Source organism: Gracilinanus agilis, chromosome 4 (genome assembly GCF_016433145.1).
Source record: "Gracilinanus agilis isolate LMUSP501 chromosome 4, AgileGrace, whole genome shotgun sequence".
Classification (NCBI taxonomy): Eukaryota; Metazoa; Chordata; class Mammalia; order Didelphimorphia; family Didelphidae; genus Gracilinanus; species Gracilinanus agilis.
This window is the reverse complement of record NC_058133.1, coordinates 89,466,081-89,487,441: the sequence shown is the minus strand read 5'-3', so window position 1 is coordinate 89,487,441 and position 21,361 is coordinate 89,466,081. Positions and strand designations below refer to the sequence as shown.

The following is a 21,361-nucleotide window of genomic DNA, read 5'->3' as shown; positions in this document are numbered from 1 at the left end:
TCATTGGATCTTTTAATGGAGAATGATTTTTATGCACCTCCAAAAATAGCTTGAAATCTGTTCTTTCTTGGTTTTCTCTCTGAAATGTCAATATACTCCTCATGAGGAGTGTTTACTCCTCATGAAGTAATATATTGAACACTGCAATTGTTTCTATATTGTTGAATATCATTATTGTATTTCAAAAAATGAACATGGCATATCCACCTAAAATTTTCCAGTGAAATACTTACATTTTTCCTTAGAATAAATGATCTTCAATCAAACATTATATCAAATATAGCACTCAGAATTAAAGTTTATATAAGTTTATGGTTCAAAAATATAGTTTGGCAATATACCTTCTGAAACATTTGATGCTATGCTATATTTAGTATAGTATTTAGTATAGAATTATTATTATTATTCTTTATAATAATTATCTTATCTCAGAAAATAGATCACTAAATAATTTATATTTAAATATATGATGATCCTAGTAACCAAAATATGCAATCAACCAGGATATTCCATTTCCAAATGATAGTGGATTATTATTTACTATATTCATAAGAGCAATCATAACTCTTTGAGATAAATGTAGTTTGGCTTATGAGGGTTTAGTAGTCTGTTCTCATATAGCACTTTGAAAAATAGAAAGTAAGCCTAATGAATGCTAAACACTAAGACTATCTTTAAAGAGTTCTTTAAAAGATTCAATGAGGTTAGAGCATCTTCGATGTCTTCTTTATTTTGACCTATAAACAAACCTTTTTAGCATTTCTATCAAGCCATGAAATATATGGTTTGGTTTACAGAAAGCATTTTTCATCAACAATCTAAGAGTACTCAAAGAACATATATTTTAATTGGCAGTGCATCAATTTGTACATTTTCATTTTATGTTTTATGAGCATACAAATATGAAAATTCTCAATTTCTCAAAATAAACATATGCATTTTTATATTAAGGGACATTTATACTCTGGTGGAAATGGTAGCAGATGTCCTCTGAAGATAAGCCTCAGATCTTTCTAAGCTACACAAAAATGTATTAAAATTTGCTCAGGGCAAGGAGTTCTTTGAAACATTTTCACACTATTAACAATTTTTAAAATGACAAATGCTCATGAAGATAGGAGAGAGTTTATATCAAGGTAGAACTAGCTATGTATCTTTTTTGCTAATGACATCATGACAAATGCAAAAATGTTATTTTAAATTAGAGAAAAAGAACCAACTCAGCTTTTAAGTGGTCTAGCAGCTCAAAATATGGCTTACACTAAACTTTCTGACTTTTTTTTTTTCATGAGAAACAACAAAGTAAAGTAATGACATTGCAGAACATCAAATCTTTAGAACCTTTTTTAGAACCACTCATGTCTACTATATGTGATTGGTCATTGTAAAATGTTTGTCAATATAAACTCTCCAAACATTAGCCAAGCAAGAAAGTACCAGCTTCTCCTTCCAATAAAGAGTTATTTGAGAATATCATATTTTGATTTTTCAAAGAAAATGTTAATATTTGCTAAATTATACTCAAAAATATATACAAAAAATTACTAAATTTATAATAAAAAATTAGGCAATTTTAGGATCATGAAACTATTTTATTTACAGATGAGAAAGCTGAGACTTATAGAGATTAAAAGTTTTTTCCAGTTCTTTAGCTATATATTGACAAGTAGAGAACCTATGTCTCTTTATGTCTAGTCTTTGTTGCATTTCATGCTCCTATATTGTATCTCACTGAGATTACCAAAATACAGATAATTTTTCATCAATAGTCAATAAAAATTTACTAAGTGCTTTCTATATACTGTGTACTATAATAAGCAATGGGAATATTCCTCAAGGAACTTACAATATAATAATGGAAGATGCATACAAAAGGAAGCTGAAAATGGGGATGTGGGATTCAATAGATGATACTTGGCACAGAGGCATGATGAGTCAAAACCAAGAGCAGCTGGTAAGAAATGAAAATCTGGAAATGCTGAGCTCTTCATAAAGGAAGGATTTGGGAAGAGTTTGGTGTTTTCGCTTGTTCTTGTTGCTCTATAATCTAGCCCTCAAATAAAAGGAAGAGAATTAACTGAAGGAACTGAGGAGGTGGTGAGTGCAAAAATATAGTATTTGTTGACTGGCATATTTGAAGAGCATGACAGTATAAAAATAAAGAATAATACTAAAAATCCTAAGCAAAGTTCTTAATAATCAATCAGTAAACCCTGCTACTCATGGGTTACTCTACTGATAGGATTTCCAATTATTATTCATTTTGGAAATTCTAATAAGCTAACATCACATAGTTTGGAAATGATATTTAAATGGTTTTACTATATTTCTATCATCATTCTTACCCTTTTGCTTTCCAGCCATACTTGATAAACTGTCCTCCGCATACCAGAAATAATTCTGAAAAATGTGCTCCAAGAATTTAACTTACAAATTTTCTACTTACTATACTTTTATCAGAATCTTGTAGTGGACATGTAAAGGAATTGGCTGACCAAAATCTGAGTTCGGGTACAATTTGGTACAATATATGTATGTACAAACTTGAATAAATACCGACACCTATATGTATCCACTCCCTCCTTTTCAACAATAAATATCTAACACTGTATTTTTCAAGAAAATTATGACTAATATCTTACACGTATATTTTATATTCATTTTTACCATGATATAATAAAAGTTTACCAACAATAAGGAAGAAAGGAATACAGTCTGGGTTTCTGATATTTTTTATATAATTACTATAAAACCTGTTTTGAACTGCATTCTCTATTTTTGAAGGATGTTTAAATTTAGTTTCATGGGACTATATATGGCATAAATTGGAAAGTAGTGGCATTTGGAATGTAGCACTTTTTCGCTGTGCATTCCCATGGGACCAAATTTACTTGCCCTTCAAAATAGAGGAGAACTGAGCTTACACACAATGATATCCTAATTTAGTTATAAATAAAGCTTTCATTACATGGGCTGAGACAGGTAGACTTTTGCTTTCAATAATAAAAAGTAAACATTGCATATACCTTATACTTATGAATTGTAGTTCAAATTTTAATAGCCTTTAAAAAGTTTGTAATGTAGAATATAAATTTAACTTTGTCTATACTAGAATTTTTGAGGGAACAGACTGCACATGGAATATGTAGAATTTGTGCTCAACAAATTATTACATTTGCATATACACTATATTTCAGAGCTGTACATAACAAAAAGACATTACTAGTAATAAAGTGTCATCTAGTATTAAAATGATATTTTTAAACGTCAGAAGGTCTAGTTTCTATTACTAACTCTGCAAATAATGTCACTAACTTTCTCTAGGGCTTAACCATTCCTCAGCTCAGAGACACCTTAAAAAGAAATTTTGAACTCAAGTAAGGAATAAATGTATTTTCATTCATTGAAAACAACAACAAAAACACACCATATAAAAGTACTAAAAATACAAAGATATAATAGAGTGTAGTGTAAAAAATGATATTTGCCCATTTCAGTTTATCAGAATTATATGCCTGGTTCTGCTCCTAACTAAAATTTAATTATAATCTCCTTGAGGGCAGAATATTTCTTTTCTCATCTTTTTGCTTCTCTAGGGCTTAGCCCAGTGCATGGTACATAGCACACAATTAACAAATGTTTATTGATTCATATCCTGGGGCAAGGTAATTCAGCTCTATTAGGTTTTACTTTTATCTTATGTGATTGGCTTAATCTATGGCCTTTTATTCAAATTTTATGTTTATTTAAAAGTTCATAGCACTCAACTATAGACATCAATGTTGTTTAAAGAATTTAGTTGAAAAATGCCTGAATGTTTGGGATAAAATATTCAGGCTTTAATATCTCATTCTGCCACTTACTTGCTTTGTGATCTTGGGTAAGTCCACTTTGGTCTCCAGTTTGCTCAAATGTGAAATGAGGATAATAATTATTAGATATACCTGGTAGGATTATTGTGAATGAATGAATTTTATATAGTGCTTAGTGGTGTACAAACAAATTGCACACCACTAAGCACTATATAAAATTATGATGATATATTAATAGCTAACTTAAATTTTATAGCTGATTCTTTTGATTCATTAAATAATTTAAAAATTGCAAATAAAACAACCTTCCTTAAAATTACTCGGTCTAGATTAGTAGGAATGTGAACAGCAGATCCCATGATTTAAGTAATTAATATATATTTCATAAATACTTACTATGTACAAAACTTTTCCGATAATCCTACATTTCCTTCGATGCTTCATGCAGTTACATGGCAGGAACAGTAGGAACAGGATTAGTCAATCTATTTTCCCTTTACCAGAGAGCCAGTTTTCTTCTCACATAGTTCTTCCTTCATAATACCCCAAAGTTTAACCAACTACAAGAGTAAAAAGCATATGGATCATGGTCAGTAGCAGTAACCCCAAACCCTGGGAGTAGTCTGACTTTACCATAATGATAAAAGTAAAAAAAAAATAGGTTGGGAAAAATGAGCAAACAACATACCAAACTACCTAAAAATTATCTCCTAGAACTAGAAAAAATTCCTAGAACTAGAACAAAATTCATCTGGAAAAACAAAAGGTTGAGAAAATCAAGGGAATTAATAAAAAAACAAATATTATGAAGCAAGGAGGCCTATCAGATAGTGGCATTTGTGGTATAATCTTAACACCCCAGTAATGGCTCTAGATAAAATGAAGAAAGAAATTAAATGTGTAGAAATTATTCATGTTGTCTGAAATGTGAAAAAAGACATATCCAACCTTTTCTAGGACCAATAACAAGGACTTACATAAAATATTAAATTTGTTCACTTGGTTGTGGATGTCTTTTTTTCTCTGTTTTGTATTCCCACTAAAACAAATATTTCTCTCAATTAGAAGGAAGAGTAAATATCATTTTTTATAAATGAATTCCTCCATATAAGTAGTCATTTTTTAGTCTTAAATTTGTTTACTGAAGCTTCATTTCCTTCTTCCTAAAGTTATATTTCCCAACTATTTTAGTAGAATGGTTTTCTCTGCCAAATTAAGGTTATCAATTCAGTTTGACAACTGCATTGTTTTTGACTAAGACCTGGTGAGGTCAACTCAATTATCTAATCTGAACTGATACCAAAAATACATAGTCAGTCATTTACATTTTGGAAGCTCTAACAGAGAACAGTCTTTGAATCAGGCAATTTGCTAATCCAGGGCTCTCTTCTGTCTGAATGTGCAATTTGTGGCAAGGAGCCCATGAAGTCTTGGGGAGCTGCATACTGATTAGGAACTGAGGCAAGGCTTCTTGTCAAGGTGCCCACTTGAGCCCTTCAGCAAAAGGGATTAGTGTTATTATTTATTAAAAACATAATGATTTTATGTATTTCTATCAATTCAATGTTTGTTTATTAAATATATGAAATATGGAAGGTGTTTTAATAATTTTATAATAAAATATATTATTATTACTGCCAATATACAGATTTTTACATTATAATCAAAGAAAACCAGTTTAAAGATATATTTTCTCTTATAGGATTATAATTTTAGATTTAGAACTACAATGGTCCTGGGAGATTTCCGTTATATCCCATTCCCTAGCAGTCACATACTACTCAACACATCATTTAATTTCATAGAATTCAGGAGTGTTGCATTTTGAAGGGATCTTAGAGGTCATGTAATCTCATCTCCAGAAGCAGAAATTATACACATCTGACTATAAAGCAATGAGACCCATTTCAAATGGAGCTTATTTAGGTCTTTTAAAATGTCATTGTCACTGGTGTTAGATAACTGGTTAGAAGAAGACTGCAGGGACCCTTTTGCTGGTTCTGGATTCAGAACCTATTACCTTGTCCATATGCAGTTCCCAGTTGTAGTCATAGACTCAAAAAGAACAAAGGCACTTGCAGATACAGAACAGTGGACCTGGTTGTGGTTCAGGGGAGAAGAGGAATATTTATTTATGGTCATTCAAGGAGAAATAGGAATCCTAGTATCAATTTCAAGAGAGAGGGGGAGGACTAACAATTTCAGTTGCAATAGAGCAGGTGATATGGTCATAGACTCCGAACCAAGAAGAACAATCATACTTAAAGCTAAAGGGGAATAAGATCCCTTTCTGGTTAAAGACCAGATAATAGGCCAGGAGAGTAGTGACTACTCTCCTTAAATCATATCATCTTGGAAGCCTAATAGTCTCTAGATCGCCAAAGCTAATTTTGAAAATTTTTAGCAAGAAAAGCCTAAAGCTTGGGTCAGCAATCCCAAACCCTGGAAGTAACCTGACTTTACCATAATGATAAAAGTAAAAAAAAAATAGATTGGGAAAAATGAGCAAACAACATACCAAACTACCTAAAATTGTCTAGAAATTCCTAGAAATAGAACAAAATTCCTAGAAATAGAACAAAATTCATCTGGAACTAGAAAAAATTCCTAGAAATAGAACAAAATTCATCTGGAAAAACAAAAGAGAAAATCAAGACTAAGTTCTAAGTTTTGGGAAAATATAGAAACTTACCAGGTCAGTTAAAAAGAGTTGATGCTGAAGGATGGGAGAAAATAGGAAGAGAGAAGCTGTAGAAGGTCTCAACTTGGTTTTGGCTATTGGTAGAATTAAATAACGAATATGTTTTTGAAAACACAAATATTATCTAATTTTATCATAACAATAGTCATAGATGTATATGCTATCATATTATTCCCGCTTTGTAGAGGAGTTACCTGAGACAGGCAGAGGTTAAACGCTTCTTGTTCAGGTCATGCAATTGTTGTGTCTGAAATTGGATTCTAACTCAGGTCTTCCTGATTCCAGGTCCAATGCCACCAACCATTGACTTCTAAAGCATGCTTCCTATTTCAAACAATTATTCTTGCAAACTAGAAGCTGTTATATAATAATAAATATTATTTGTATTCTTGTTGCTAAAAGAGGATGAGTGGTTAAACCCTATTAAATGTTGGCATCCTGCAATCAAATGTCAATTGATTCTCCTCAATAATACCTCTATCCCAAATAGACCATTGTCTTTACAGATGAGGATGCTGAGTCCCATAAAAGGGAAACTCCTTTTCTAGGAATCCATGTTCCTCTTTGGGTTATTGTAAACCCTATAAAAGTTCTTTTTCTACTACATTGTATCACCTCACTTGAGAGATTTATCTTGGGGAAAGGGACAATACCTAAATCTAGATCATTTTTGGACATAAAAAATGGATATGGAGGGGGCAGCTGGGTAGTTCAGTGGATTGAGAGCCAGACCTAGAGACGGGAGGTCCTAGGTTCAAATTTGGCCTCAGACACTTCCCAGCTGTGTGACCCTGGGCAAGTCACTTGACCCCCATTGCCTACCCTTACCACTCTTCTGCCTTGGAGCCAATACACAGTATTGACTCCAAGACAGAAGGTAAGGGTTTAAAAAAATGGATATGGAAACTAATTTTTCCAGGCACAAGACCTCTCCAGAAAGTCTGAAATTACAACATGTGGCTAGTCATTTATTCCGCCAAAATATATTTCCTATAATGTTGGGAGCCATTAAGACTCCTCTTTTGACTCCTTTTCAGATCCACACCTTTTCTTATTGTGAAATTCTATGAAACCAGTAATCTAATTTTCTAGGAAATATGGAATAAAATTCTATGAAAGCAGTAATCTAATTTTCTAGGAAAACTTTAAGTTCTTAGGAAACCAGCACGTAATGAGTTAACAGCCTTTTTTTCACTCAGCAGAATAAAGCTGCAACTGTGTGTATATCTCTCTAACTGCTCCAGGTGTCCCAGGCAAGCTCAGGTAAAATAACTTTTAGATAAAGAGAGTCTTATTTTTAACCTTGATATTTTTTCTCATCCAGCATTATCTTCTTGGGAAAATTATTTGTAAAACTATAAATTTATTTTGCTTTAATATGACATAATTTGTGTTTCTGCACAAACACAAAGTTTTTTTGGGGGGTTCTTTTGTGTGAAATGAATCTTGAAGTATATATATATATATATATANAAGGTTACACAGTAAGTATCTAGAGTTGGATTTGAAGTCAATCCTAGCCCTTTTCTCTATCCACTCAAAACCAGACTATGCCACCTTATCTCTCCTAGTATACTACAAGTGTACTGAAAGCAAAAACTATATCTTATCTTTTATATTCCATAGAGTACCTGTTATACTATCTTGCATAAACTATGGGAGGTAGGGGCTACTATTATTTGCATTTTACAGATAAAGAAAGTAAGGCATAGGAAATGTATAAGAAGCATTTTAAATCAGTTTTTTTCTCTTATTAATGAGAGTAATACAAATTAATACAACTCTGATTTTTTGTGACATTCTTCAAATAAGTCAACACTGATAAAAGGTGGAATTATTAACTTTTGGAGACATTAAAAAACTATTATATATATATTAATATATATGCATATATATTATGAATACTATATAAATATGACTAATAAAGAATGGATAAATTATAAATTAGCACAATTTTTCTGGAAACCAAATTAAATTATTTAAGAAAATTCTTTAAACTATTTGTAGCCTTTGACTTGGTGACCTAATTACTCAGCAAAATGCTCTAATAAACAAAAACAAAAACAAGCAAAACAAAAAAGAATTATATCTCTTGGGAATAGTTTGTGATGTATATTAAATCACTCACAAGAGCAATTTATATGTGTGAGGAGAAGGGTGGTGTAGGAGTAGCCAATACAGGATTTTAAGATATGGCTATATGTGTTGTTAAAATAATGCCATATAATATCATTGAAATGTAAAAAATCATAAATATGAGAGATACTGAGAAAGATGAAAAAAGGATGAATTAATATAGAGTGAAGCAGAACCAAGGGAATGATACGGGTGTTAATAATTGTAATCTAAATGAAAATAATGCTTAAAGGCAGCTAGACTTAGAGTAAATAGCTGAAACACCACAGTTCCAGAAAACAGTTGATGGAAACCAATTTTGCTTCTCTTTAGAACAGTGTTGGGAAATAATGAGATTGAAATGTGGTGGTCACAAGTCATCATAATGTTAATGTAATGTTTTGTTATGAGGTACTGATGAGAGAAGGGATATTGACAAATGACTATGGAATAAAATTTCCAAACGCTTCAAAAAACTAAAAATTAATAAATAAACTTTTTGAATGAATCGCTGACATGATAATACTTTTACTCCTAAAGTTTGACTACTAATCTTAACCACAGTGGTATTGCATTTTTAGTTCTGACAGCTATATGGAAGAGGGAAACTCAGATAGAGAGAGATAGAGAAAGAGTAGGGAAGAAAGAAGGAGAGAAAAAGAGAGAAGAGACCAGAGAGAGACAGACAGAGAGAAAATTAATATTTTTAAAACTTGAAGTTTTTCTATTGTTTTTTCTTAATGAGTTGGGCTAAGCCCCTTCTCAGTTAATTCCATTAAAACATCCATACAGTTAGACAGATGTTTACATAAACCTTTCTAATCAAGATTTGTTATAACCAAAGAAAAATGATATCCCCTAATTTTGAAGTACAACCCAGGCAGCATTAGGTGATTAAACTTTAAATTTAATTATCCAATATATGTCAAACTATATGGGATAAATAAAAAGACCACCTTTCTTTGAATGGATAAATCAAATAATTATTTCCCTACTGCTGTATGTGCAGATGCCAGTGAATTAGTTGTACCTGCAGATGCCAGGCACTATTTATTACTAACTGCATAATGTTTATACTTTATTATATATCAGAAATATATGCAGCAATAAGGAATAGTTACATGACCGTTATGAGAATACTTTTGCACAAATCAATCCAAATGGTTAAAATACGTTTTTTACAGATGGTACAAGCTGATGAAACACCATTATCATTACCCAGAGATATTTTAATCCATAGATTAGGCAGTCCTTATAATAGGGCAGATCACAGCTTATTCATGATTTCTCTTACAGTGTAATTCTTCTATATTTCTTTGTATAACTCCTCCAAAGAGCTTTTACCCAGCATGCTGGTTTTGCATCTCCATGTTATCTACAAACATAGAGGAAAGTCCTTCCTCCTTAAAACCAGCATCATTACCATTATCCAGAAATATTTTAATTCATCAAGACAGGCATTCCTTCTAGTCTTAGAGGATGACCTAGAATACTCAAATTTTAAGCAACCTGACAAGTTATATTCAAGAGTTAAGCTTTGATCTTACACCTTCTTACCTCTTAGGGCAACTTTCTATTTAGTATTCCACACTATCTCCTATGAAACCAGTAAAATCACACAATTATCTAAATAGATAAATGATTTGATTTGATGAATAGCAGTTATCTCAAACCAAATGCCTGCATTATATATAATAGAAGATATTAGATGCCTTTTCAATAAAATTAGAGGTAAATCATTATTATAGCTATTATTTCACAGAGTTCTAAAAATGAAACTTCTAAGATTATGGAATAAAAAAAAAGTAAGTGACTGTACTCAAAGAAAGAAAATATAGTATTATGACTTTGGGAAATAGTATGATAAGCAATTTATATAAAATAGAGCTTCAAGTAAATTATTAAATATTTTAAGGACAGTAATAACACACACACACACACACACACACACACACACACCCCTCATATAAAGCATTAGCTTCTCTGTATGTTATCAACAGCCAAATAGTCAATCAGATGCAATCAGCAAATATTTATTAAAGGCTTATTATGTGTTATGTATTACACAAAGTGCTGGTGACACAAAAAATGCAAAAATAATCAATTCCCACAATTCAGCAAGGGAGGAAACATATGTATCGTGTAATATACAAACACACATTTGTGTGTGTGTTGTGAATGGGAGGAAATCTCATATTAGCATGTATAAGTAAAAATGGAATTGGGAAAGGTTTTTGGCAGATGGGGCAATTTAGCTGAGACTTGAAAGAAGTCAGGAAAGGTAAAAGACAGAGATAAGGAGAGGAAAAGTTCTAAAAATAGGAATATCTAGAGTAAATTCTCTGAGTTGGGAGATAGAATGAATTCATCAAGGAGTAAAGTATAAAAGTGAAGAGTTAGGTAGAGGTGACATCATGAGAGCTTTTCAAGTCAAATTGATGACTTTATATTTGACCACTGAAGATTATTGAAGAGGGTTAATAACAGCCATTTGTGTACTTTGGGAAGATCACCTTGATAGATGGTAAATGGAAGCTGGATTGACATCAGGAGAGACTCGAGGAGTGTGGGTTTGGAAATGTTGTGGCTGGGGAAACTACATTCCCCAGTGTGCCCAGGGTTTCCTCTCCCTTACTTCCTGGCATGGGATTGGTCGATTCGGACCAATCCCATGCTAGAGGAGTGACCATTACCTATTTCCTACTTCCCCATGCTAAGGGGGAGGTCACACCCCCTACTTCCAGGCATGGGATTGGTCTAAATAAGGACCAATCACTTGCTGAGGAGGGATCTTTGAATGGGAGAAGATTTACAGTAGAGGGAGAGTTAGTTAATTTCATTCAGGGGAGACTGGTTTTTTCTTACTTTAATAAAGCCAATAATATAAAAAGAGTTTTCTTATTTTAATCATTTCAGGAGGGTATATCTTCCAAAAGGCTATTGCCATCATTCAACTATGAAGTGAATAGGGACTGCAGAGTGCTGCTAGTCAAAGGAGAAAATAGGTTCTATTTGAGAAACATTATAAAAGTAAAAACAATGGGATCAAACAACAGATTTGCACAAGGAGCTTAAGAGAGAGTGAAGGGTCCAAGGTAAAACTTATAGTGCTAGCTTGATGACTGGGAAGATAGAGATGTCATAGACTGTAAAAGCGAAATTAGGACCATTAGAGGGTTTTGAGGGTGACATGAAAAATTTTTGACATGTTATTGTAGAGGTTTACAAAGCATTCAGTTTGAATATGCATTTGGAAGTGAGAAACTGTTGTAAAAAGAGCCAAGTAACCAATGTTATGATAGAAGATATCCTTACACTGTATATGAGGAAAGAATTTAGGGTTGAATAAATAGATCTGATAATCATACATACAAGAATTATAATTGAAATCCTGGAATATAATCAATAGTATAAAGAGAGATAAGAAAAGGGTTCAGAACAAAGTCTTGGGGGATGCCGACTTTCTCATGAAGAAGTCTGATTAGTGAGATAGATAAATTGAAGAACAGGAGAGAGAAGTGTTATCAAAATGAAGGGAGTGAAGAGAAAGAAGCAAAAACAAAAACACAAACTTCAGGGGCTGACTACTGCATTGAAACAAAATAATCTTTTCAGCACAGGATTTCAAATAACTTAGACAATCTGGCACCTATCTATAGTCCAAGACTTTTTTGTAAGAAACACCTGCAAATCAGACAAACTGTTGTACTTGTTTTTCCCCAAACTCAATATTCTATTTCTTGCATCCATACATATGTATGTAGAAGCTATATCTTCCTCATTTTCCCAGTGTTCTTATCTTCATCCAGGACTCTCAGGGAAGAGGCAATCTTCTTGCTTAAGCTTCCCCCAACTTGGATAGCTGTTGAATGATCTTTCCCTTCTAGTAATTCTTTGTATTTAATTTTCTGCATATATCTTTTAGACATACTACCATAGATACTATACTAATCTAACATCTTTGAGTAACTTTTTTCTTTTTAACCTTTTTTATCCCATTGCTTACCATAGTGTTTTGTACTGTAAATATGAGTAAGGATTTTAAATTGTTAATTTGATTGAATATGATATATTACTATAGATGCTTTATCCAAGGGCATCCCTTTTATTCACAGATCCCTAGAATACAGAAAGCACTGTATGCAGCAATCAGGTCACAGTGATGCTTTCTTACTTTGTCAGAATATTTAGAAGTAGCACTGACTGGAAGCAGGTCAATAATCTCTCATATCCCCATAAGATTTACTTATTTCAGTAATGGTTTTTAATCAATATGACTTCTGCAAGTTTCATCTTAACTGATTCCAAAACTAAAATATTTAAATTTTTCCATAATTAATACATGTTAAGTAAGTTGTTTTCTTGCTATTATTTTCTCCCAAAAGTCTCATACACTTCTTTCAACTCATGTAAGATGCTTAGACTGGGTGTTTTTAATGTAACACTTTACTATTGCTAGCTTAGCTATTTCTAGATAACTGGGAAATCAATTTTTGTTTGCTGCTCTCTGTTTCTTTATGACTTTCTCTATAAAAGTTATTGGGTCTATTACCTTCTAATATGTTGAGACAACTCCTAGGGAAGTTAAATATATGAATTAGAAAGCAAATAAGTATAGGCTAAAATTTCATTTGACTTTATATTTTTACATTGTTACAAAAACATATTGTGATCATTTAAAAATCTGAAATTCATTTGAAAGTCCTTGACAAATAAATAATCCTTTCTCTCAGCCTCTTCACTACTCCTTTAAACAAAATGGCTTGTTTCTTACTAGTCAATGACACTTTAGGTAGAAAATAAAAAAAAAATTAAATGTAAGAAGTGGTATTTCAGCTATGCTTTGAGGGACATATGAATTCTAAGAGACCTAGGTGAAAAGAGAGTTCATTTGAGTTATAGCAAATAATTATATAAAACAATTAAGGAAAGAGATAATAAATGAAGAACCTTAAAAAGTTAATCTAGACCATAGTAGACAAAAGAGGCATATAATGCATAATAAGAATGCCAACTATAACTTTGGAAAGGTCTCCTAAAACACAAAGGCCTCTTTATCCATGTTTTTGTTGTCCATGTTTTCCATTATTCGTACTCAACCTGAAGCCCTTGAGGTCTGCTCATAAACTCTGGAATTATACTTGCAGCAGTGGTTCCACTTAAACTTTATTTTAGTCTTTTTTTTGGTGAGGGGTGGAGGTGAGGAGCATGAACTGGAACACCCAGAAGACAGGTAGGTCTTAGAACATATACTTCAAGGATATGGAGACCAAACTCAGTTGTACCTTGTTTGATTTCTCCTGGATGGCAAAGGATACAAATATCTTCCTCCAGAGTAGAGGGAGCCATTCGTTAGGAATATTGACTTTTAAATGAATAAATATTTGAGAAAGACTCTGGGCATAGATTTGTAGCATATGAATATTGTTAAGACAGGATGAAGGGGAAATAAAAGAAGCCAAGGCACATAAAAGGCAAAACTATTATTACAATCCCATCGTCGAATTAATGAAGTAATGGATAAGTATTTTAAAGTGCTTGCTCTGTGCCAGTTACTGTGATAAGTATTGGGTAGATAAATGCAAAAAGTGAGAAAATCCCTGCCCTCCAAGAGCTCACATTTTAATAAGAGAAAATAGCAAACGAAGAGGAATGTTGATCAGTGAGGAATGTTAAAATGTTAGTGTTGATTTAGTTACTGTTAATTGGTATGTAGCATGGCATTGAGATCTCTGGGAAGTGAACTGGTGGTCCTGATAAAGTAAAAGAACCAACCAGGCTCTGAATCCAAGGAGTTGGTGCATTTTTATTAATTTAATTCATTTATTAATTTCTTCAATTAGAAAGCTTCAGGCTGAAATTGCCAGTGTAACTCAAGTTACTCTATAGAACAATTGGGTATACTTGATAGAATTCTAACCTTCTTAAGCTTCTTAAAGCTGATAAATGACAAGTATTGCATATTTACTACCCAATACAGAGAAAATGAGGTGTTTCTATTGTGTGATCTTATTTCTTTTTTAAAAAATTAATTCTGATTTTAGCTCTGATGAATCAGTGAGTTTGATTATATCTAGCTAGCTCATGCAAGAAAATCTCCCACATCAATAACATCTTTTCCTGTCTGTTTAAAGATCTTATTTTAATTACTGTTAATTATTTATGAAAAAGCATTTGTGATAGACATGTTTACAACAAGTAGTGTCCCATTCATATATTAAAATCATTCAAGATTCCTTAGAAGTCTTAAAAGTAAAAAAAAGCTTTGTTCAATAATTTTTGATTAAAAAAAGTCAGTCAAGGTGAGGGGAGAGAGAGAGCAAGAGATAGACAAAGAGACAGGCAGGCAGGCAGAGAATTATCGTACTGGTTATTATATAGTAAGACCTTAAAAATGCTTTTTTGACTGACTATATTTGCAAAATGTATTCCCCATTATGGTGTAGGATAGTGGTGTCAAACTCAAATAAAAAGGATCCCTGAATATTAACTTAGAGAAAGCACACATTTACCTAAAGTACTTAGGATGGTTAAGGTACTGAAAATGCTTCAAAACTTTATCACTATTAAGGCAATGAATAAGAACATATGTAGACAGGGAATAAGTTGAATATAATAGGATAGTATTTATTTAAAAATCAAAGGATAAAAAAGAGAAACACTGAAAAGCAAAAAGGAGAGAAAGCTGGGAATAAATTAGCTTACATGAAGAAGCATGAAAGAATCAATACAGTGGAAGGGAAGGTGGATGGCAGACAATGCTTGTACCTACACTCACCAGAATTGGCACAAAGTAGAAATAACAAAGTAGAAATATATTTCTTTGTCACCCATATCCAGCTTTCACCCCATATCTTTAATATCTCATGTTATTGTATGCTTGACAATTTTATCTCAAAGGTACAATTAGCATAGTAGTAATCCAAGTGTTTGATCAAGCTAAATATTGAACATCAGATTGGATTTGGCTGTAAGATCCTCTACATGTCCTCAGGTGACAACTACAGAATGTTGTCAGCCTCACAGAGCCCTTCTTACTTGCTTTTGTTTTTATTGTTCAGTTCTTTCTGACTCTTTGTGGACCCATGGACACCGGAACTTTATATCTGCCATTATCTCCCAAAGTCTGTCTAAGTTGATGTTCATTGCTTCCTTGACACTCTTTATCCATCTCATCTCCTGGCAGCTTTTTTTTCCCTTTTGCCTTCAATATTTCCCAACATTTGAATGTTTTTCAGTGAGTTCTATCTTCTCGTTACATGATCAAAGTATTTAAGTTTCAGGTCCAGCATTTGACTTTCCAGTGAAGAGTATAAATTAATTTTGTTGAGTATTGACTCATTCGAAATCCTTGCTGTCCAAGAGACTCTCCAGCTCCACAATTCGAAAGTGTTGATTCTGTGGTGCTCAGATTTCTCTATAGTCCAACTCTTTGCAGCCAGACATTGCTATTGTTAAAATAAACATAGATTTGACTATAAGGACCTTTGTCAGCAAGGTGATGTCTCTGCTTTTTAGTATGCTGTCCAGATTTTCCATAGCTTTCCTTCCAAAGAGAAAGTGTCTTTTAATTTCATAACTAGTCACCATTTGCAGTGATCTTTGAGCCCAAGAATATAATATCTGACATTTCTTCCATTTCTTCTCCTTCTATTTGGCAAGAACTAATGGGGACAGTTGCCAAGGTCATATTTTTTTAATATACACTAAGCTTCAAGCCAGCATTCTATACCTTCCTCTTTTACCCTCATCAAGAGGCTTCGTGATTCTTCTTCACTTTCTGCCATCTGTATATCTAAGATTGTTGATACTTCTTCTGGCCAGTTCTGGCTTTTTATTCATCCAACTTTTTGCATGCATGTACTCTTCATATAAGTTAAATAAATGAGGTGACCACATATAGCCTTATCATACTCTTTTTGTTCTTCAGTTCTAAATGCTGCTTCTTGGCCCACAGATAGGTTCCTCAGGACTCAAGTAAGATGATTTGTTAGTCCCATCTCTTTAAATACTTCCAACATATAGTTGTGATCCACACAGTCAAATATATGCTTTAGTGTAGTCAATTCTAACTAACTAGGACCTGCTAGAGAATGTGCCCTTCTACAAGAAGCCTTACCAAACCCCTTGTGATTCTACTGTCTTCCTTCTCAACTATTTCTCATTTATCCTGTACATAACTTGCTTGCTTACTTATTGTCTCCCCTATTACATTGGGAGTTTCTTGAGATCCAGAGCTGCCTTTTCTCTTTTTTCCAAACCCAGCACAATACAGTGCCTGAAACACAGTACATAATTAATACATGTTTACCGACTGATTTGCTTAAGTGTATTACTACATTGGATGATGAAATGTTTTGGCAGCATAAAAAAGTACAAACAATTAAGAATATGATTGAACTAAAAGAAAGATTATATACGCTCTGGAGACTAAAGAGTGTTTCCCAATTTATTTCTTTCTAAAGGTGATAGATGCCTGCTGCTCATACTTTAGTTGCTTGGGATAATGAAGTTACAACACTGAACAGATTTTCCAGAGAAGTACTTGATAACTTCATCATGCAGTTTATCACTGGAAAAATGAAACTGCCTTCTTAAGGTATGATTGCTTTACAATGGCTATAATTTGATACAAACTATTAGCTACAACATCAATTTCTAGTTCATCTACATTAAGCCATGTTCTACCAATGGAATAACTAATCATGGAAAGATTGAGTAGTTTCAGTTAGACTTTTATAAAAAGGAGTCAAGTTAAAATCTATCAGAAAGATTTGGTAGGGGATGTTTGAAATCCACTTTTACATCACCTTTCACTCATAGAAGAAAAATCCATTTTATTCTTTGAAAGCTAGGAAGAAGAGTGGATAGAATCCTGTATTGGAATCAGAAGTACTTGAATAATTGCAAACAGGAAAACCTTATTAAGGTCGTTAATAAATAACTCTGAATATTTAGATGAAGGGCAAACAAAAATATCTAGCTTATTAAAACAAATGATAAAGTAGATTCATTGTTCACCTAAAAATAACTTTTGATACTTGGCAACAAATTAACTCAACAAACAAACAAACAAATAAAGAAACAAACAAATCAACAAATAAATGGATACATGGATAAATAAATAAATGATTGAATAAATAAACAAATAAATAATGGGCAAATAAATGAATAAATGAATTAATGAATGAATAGATGAATGAATGAGTGGGTGAACAAATAAATGAATAAATACATATATGTATAAATAGATAAATGAATGAATGAATGAATGAAATGAAATAAAATAAATTTGATAATAAGGAAGGTTTGCTAAACCTGAATATTTGCTTTGGAATAACTGGTATCTGCCATAAAATGATCAACTACAATTAAGGGACGAAGAGAGGTGACTCAGTAGAGTGTTTGGCCTGAAGTCAGGAAGACTCATCTTCTTGAGTTCAAATTTGACCTTAAGACACTTACTAGCTGTATGATCCTGGGCAAGTCACTTTAACCTGTTTGCCTCAGTTCCTCATTTATAAAATGAGCTGGAGATGGAAATGGTAAAACGGTCCAGTATCTTTGTTAAGAAAACTTCAAAATGGGATTATAAAGAGTTGGACAAGACTGAAACAACTTATGAAGAGGAATGAAACAGCTATGTGAGGAATTGCTTTTTCAATGTCTGATTAGAATTGCCAAATGATAAAACCCAATTGTTCAGTAATTGTAAGAAAAGTATGGTCCCAAGATCCAACTTCTTCTGCAGGTAATGTAGTAATTTGTTGACATATAGCCATGTAGTAAAGACATAATAAAAATTGTCTTCTATTTCTTTCACGGTAAAGAATATCTCTCATCCACATATTGAATTGTACAAAAGCCATAAGAGTGTTTTCAAGAAACTGGAGAAGTTTTAGAGGAGAGGAAAAATGTACTAAATCACATATGCATATACACATAAACATATATACATATCTGCATATAAACACATATTTACTCCTGAGTTCTCTCTTTTTGTCTCTTTCTCATCTTCAATTTCCAGTATCACTGCTTCACTACTCAACTGAAAATACTCTTGCATAAGTTACCTATGATCTTTCTTATAAAAGCTAATGACTTTTGCTGAATTTTCAATTTTTTTTCAGTTTTCATCCTTCCTAACTACCATGTAACATCTAACAATTTAATTATTCTCTTCTCTGAGATAAACACTCCTCTCTGGATTTTTATGAGAATTTCTTCTCATTTCTCCTCTTTACCTTCATGACTTCTTGGTTTCTTTTGCTGAAATTCATTACCTGTGCCAAACCTATCAATAGTGAGTATCCTGTGAGATTATTCTAGATTTTCTTTTCTTTTTTTACTCTACACTACAACAGAAATCTCTCAGATCTATACATCCCAGTTCCAATGTATTTCCTAAGCTCTAATCTTACTTCGCCAACTACAAAATGAACATCTTAAAGAATATATACTGTATTTCAAAATAGCATGTTCAGAGTAAAATTAATTTATCTTTCCCTCTCAAAATCTCTCTCTACTGTCCTTTTCTATTAATGACCAGGTCACTGTTATCCATCTAATCACCTAGATTCCTAACCTTCACTGCCAATCTGCTCATTGTCATACTCTGCCTATCCATTCTATTTTCAAAGCTAGTAATTTCTAGTATATTAACATCCTTTATATATGTGACTTCCTTTCTAATTACACCAGCTAAATTCAGCTCTCATGCAATAGTTTTGCTCTTGGTCACCCTGGCTAAATTCTCCTCATCCTCCAACCAAAATCCTTCGAATCCGCCAAAATAATTTTTTTTAAGTTCTGATCATGACAATCCTCTATTGAATAATTTCCCATGGTTCCCTATTACTTCCAAGTTGAAATACAAGTTCTTCAGTTTGGTAATCAAAGCTCTTCACAACTTCATTCTTTTTGGTCTTTTTGCATATGATCACCTTCATGGACTCTCCAATCTAATGATAATAGCTTACCCAAGATTTTGCAGCCTTATTTCCCTGTCTCATATATTTATGTTTTTTTAATGGTTGTCTTCCCTGGTGGAATGCACACCTTCTTTAGTTCTGCATTTTGGAATCCCTTGTTGCCTTCTCAAGAACTACATTCTAGAGGAAGTCTTTCCAGATACATAGGTTCTTTTGTTGTTTCTGTTATTGATATAGCTAATTATTCTAATGTTTCTCTAAAAATAAAATAGCCCTGTATTCTTGGTAAAATATCCATAACACTGGTCATAGTATATGATCTTTATGATATATTGTTATAATCTCCTTGATAATATTTTATTTAAAAATTTGTATCAATATTAATTGAGGAAATTAGTCTAGAGTTTTCTTTAACTCTTTTGCTCTCCAAGTATTAAAATCATATTTATTTCCTTAAAAAAAAGGATTTGGTGGGATTCCTTTGCCTACTTTTTCAAATCGTTTGTAGAGCATTTGGATTACTATTCCTTAAAATTTTGGTAGACTCCATCTGCTCCCGGGAATTTTTTCTCACATTGATCATTGATGGCTTATTCAATTTCTTTTTTTAATAGGGATACTTAAGTATTTTATTTCCTCTTCCATTAATCTGAGAAGTTAGTATTTTTGTAAATATTTTCCATTTCAGCTAGATCATCAGTTTTACTGGCATATAATTACACAAAGAACTCCTAGTAATTGCTTTAATTTCATCTTCATTTGTGACACATTTTTTAGTAATTTGATTTTCCAGTGTAAGTATTGAATAAATAAATGAGTATTTGTTAATATATTTATTTAAACTTCATTTGTCATCTATATTTTAATATGATACTTAAAATTTTATATTAAATTTGTTAACAGTATGATTGAGAATCATGTAATATTTTGATTTCATTCATAAATTTCAATGAGAAGAAAAATACTGGTTATAATCAGAATGAATAAATTTACCAACCATGACATATGTATGAAGCATGGAGTAAAAGTCATTAATCACAAATATGAATGTGAAGAAAATAAATTAATCATTTAATAAGAGGTGTAGGCCACTATAGTCCTTATCTCCATGAAACATTAATAAAATTATAGATCCAATGAAGTATAAAATCAAACTTATTTTTAGTAGTTCTATGTTATTGAATGCATTGGTCTGGAACTTGAAAATCTGTGAAAATAGAAGAGTTGAAGAGGATCCCAAAGTATGAACAACACAATTTGGTTTGGCTTTAAATTTTATTATATATATATTTGAATATAAAGGATATCCAGGATGAGAGAAAGAATGATGCTTTATAAAGGATATTTGAGTATATGAGGGTACACTTAAATTATATTCACAATTCTTCCATTAAATGACTGCATCTATGTGGCCAATAAATTAATCTATCACTTTTCTTGTTAATAAAATAAGGGTTTTGGACAAGATAATATTGTAAGACTTTTCTACCTTTACCATTATAAATGAAATGAGATATCAGTTTTATTTATAGAGGAACTTGAAAGTAGCATTATAAAAAGTTAAATGACTTTTCCTCATTTTTTCTTTGAAAGTAAAATAAAATTAAGTCATTCTATTAAAAAGATCCTTAAAATGAGAAGATGACCTCTAAGAAACTTCAAACTCTAATTCTGTAATAATATTCTTTCTGTCATGGCTACATCAAATCAAATAACGCAGAGAAGAAAGGATAGAAAACATATCATGTTTTTTGTTGTTTTGGCTGTTTTGTTTACATACTTCTGAATAGAAAAATGGGATT

General features: G+C 32.1%; 1 pseudogene; it reads left to right on the top strand.

Moving 5' to 3' along the window:
• Positions 1 to 1,885: 1,885 nt before the first annotated feature.
• Positions 1,886 to 21,361, top strand: part of LOC123245931 — a 32,331-nt pseudogene continuing 12,855 nt past the window's right edge.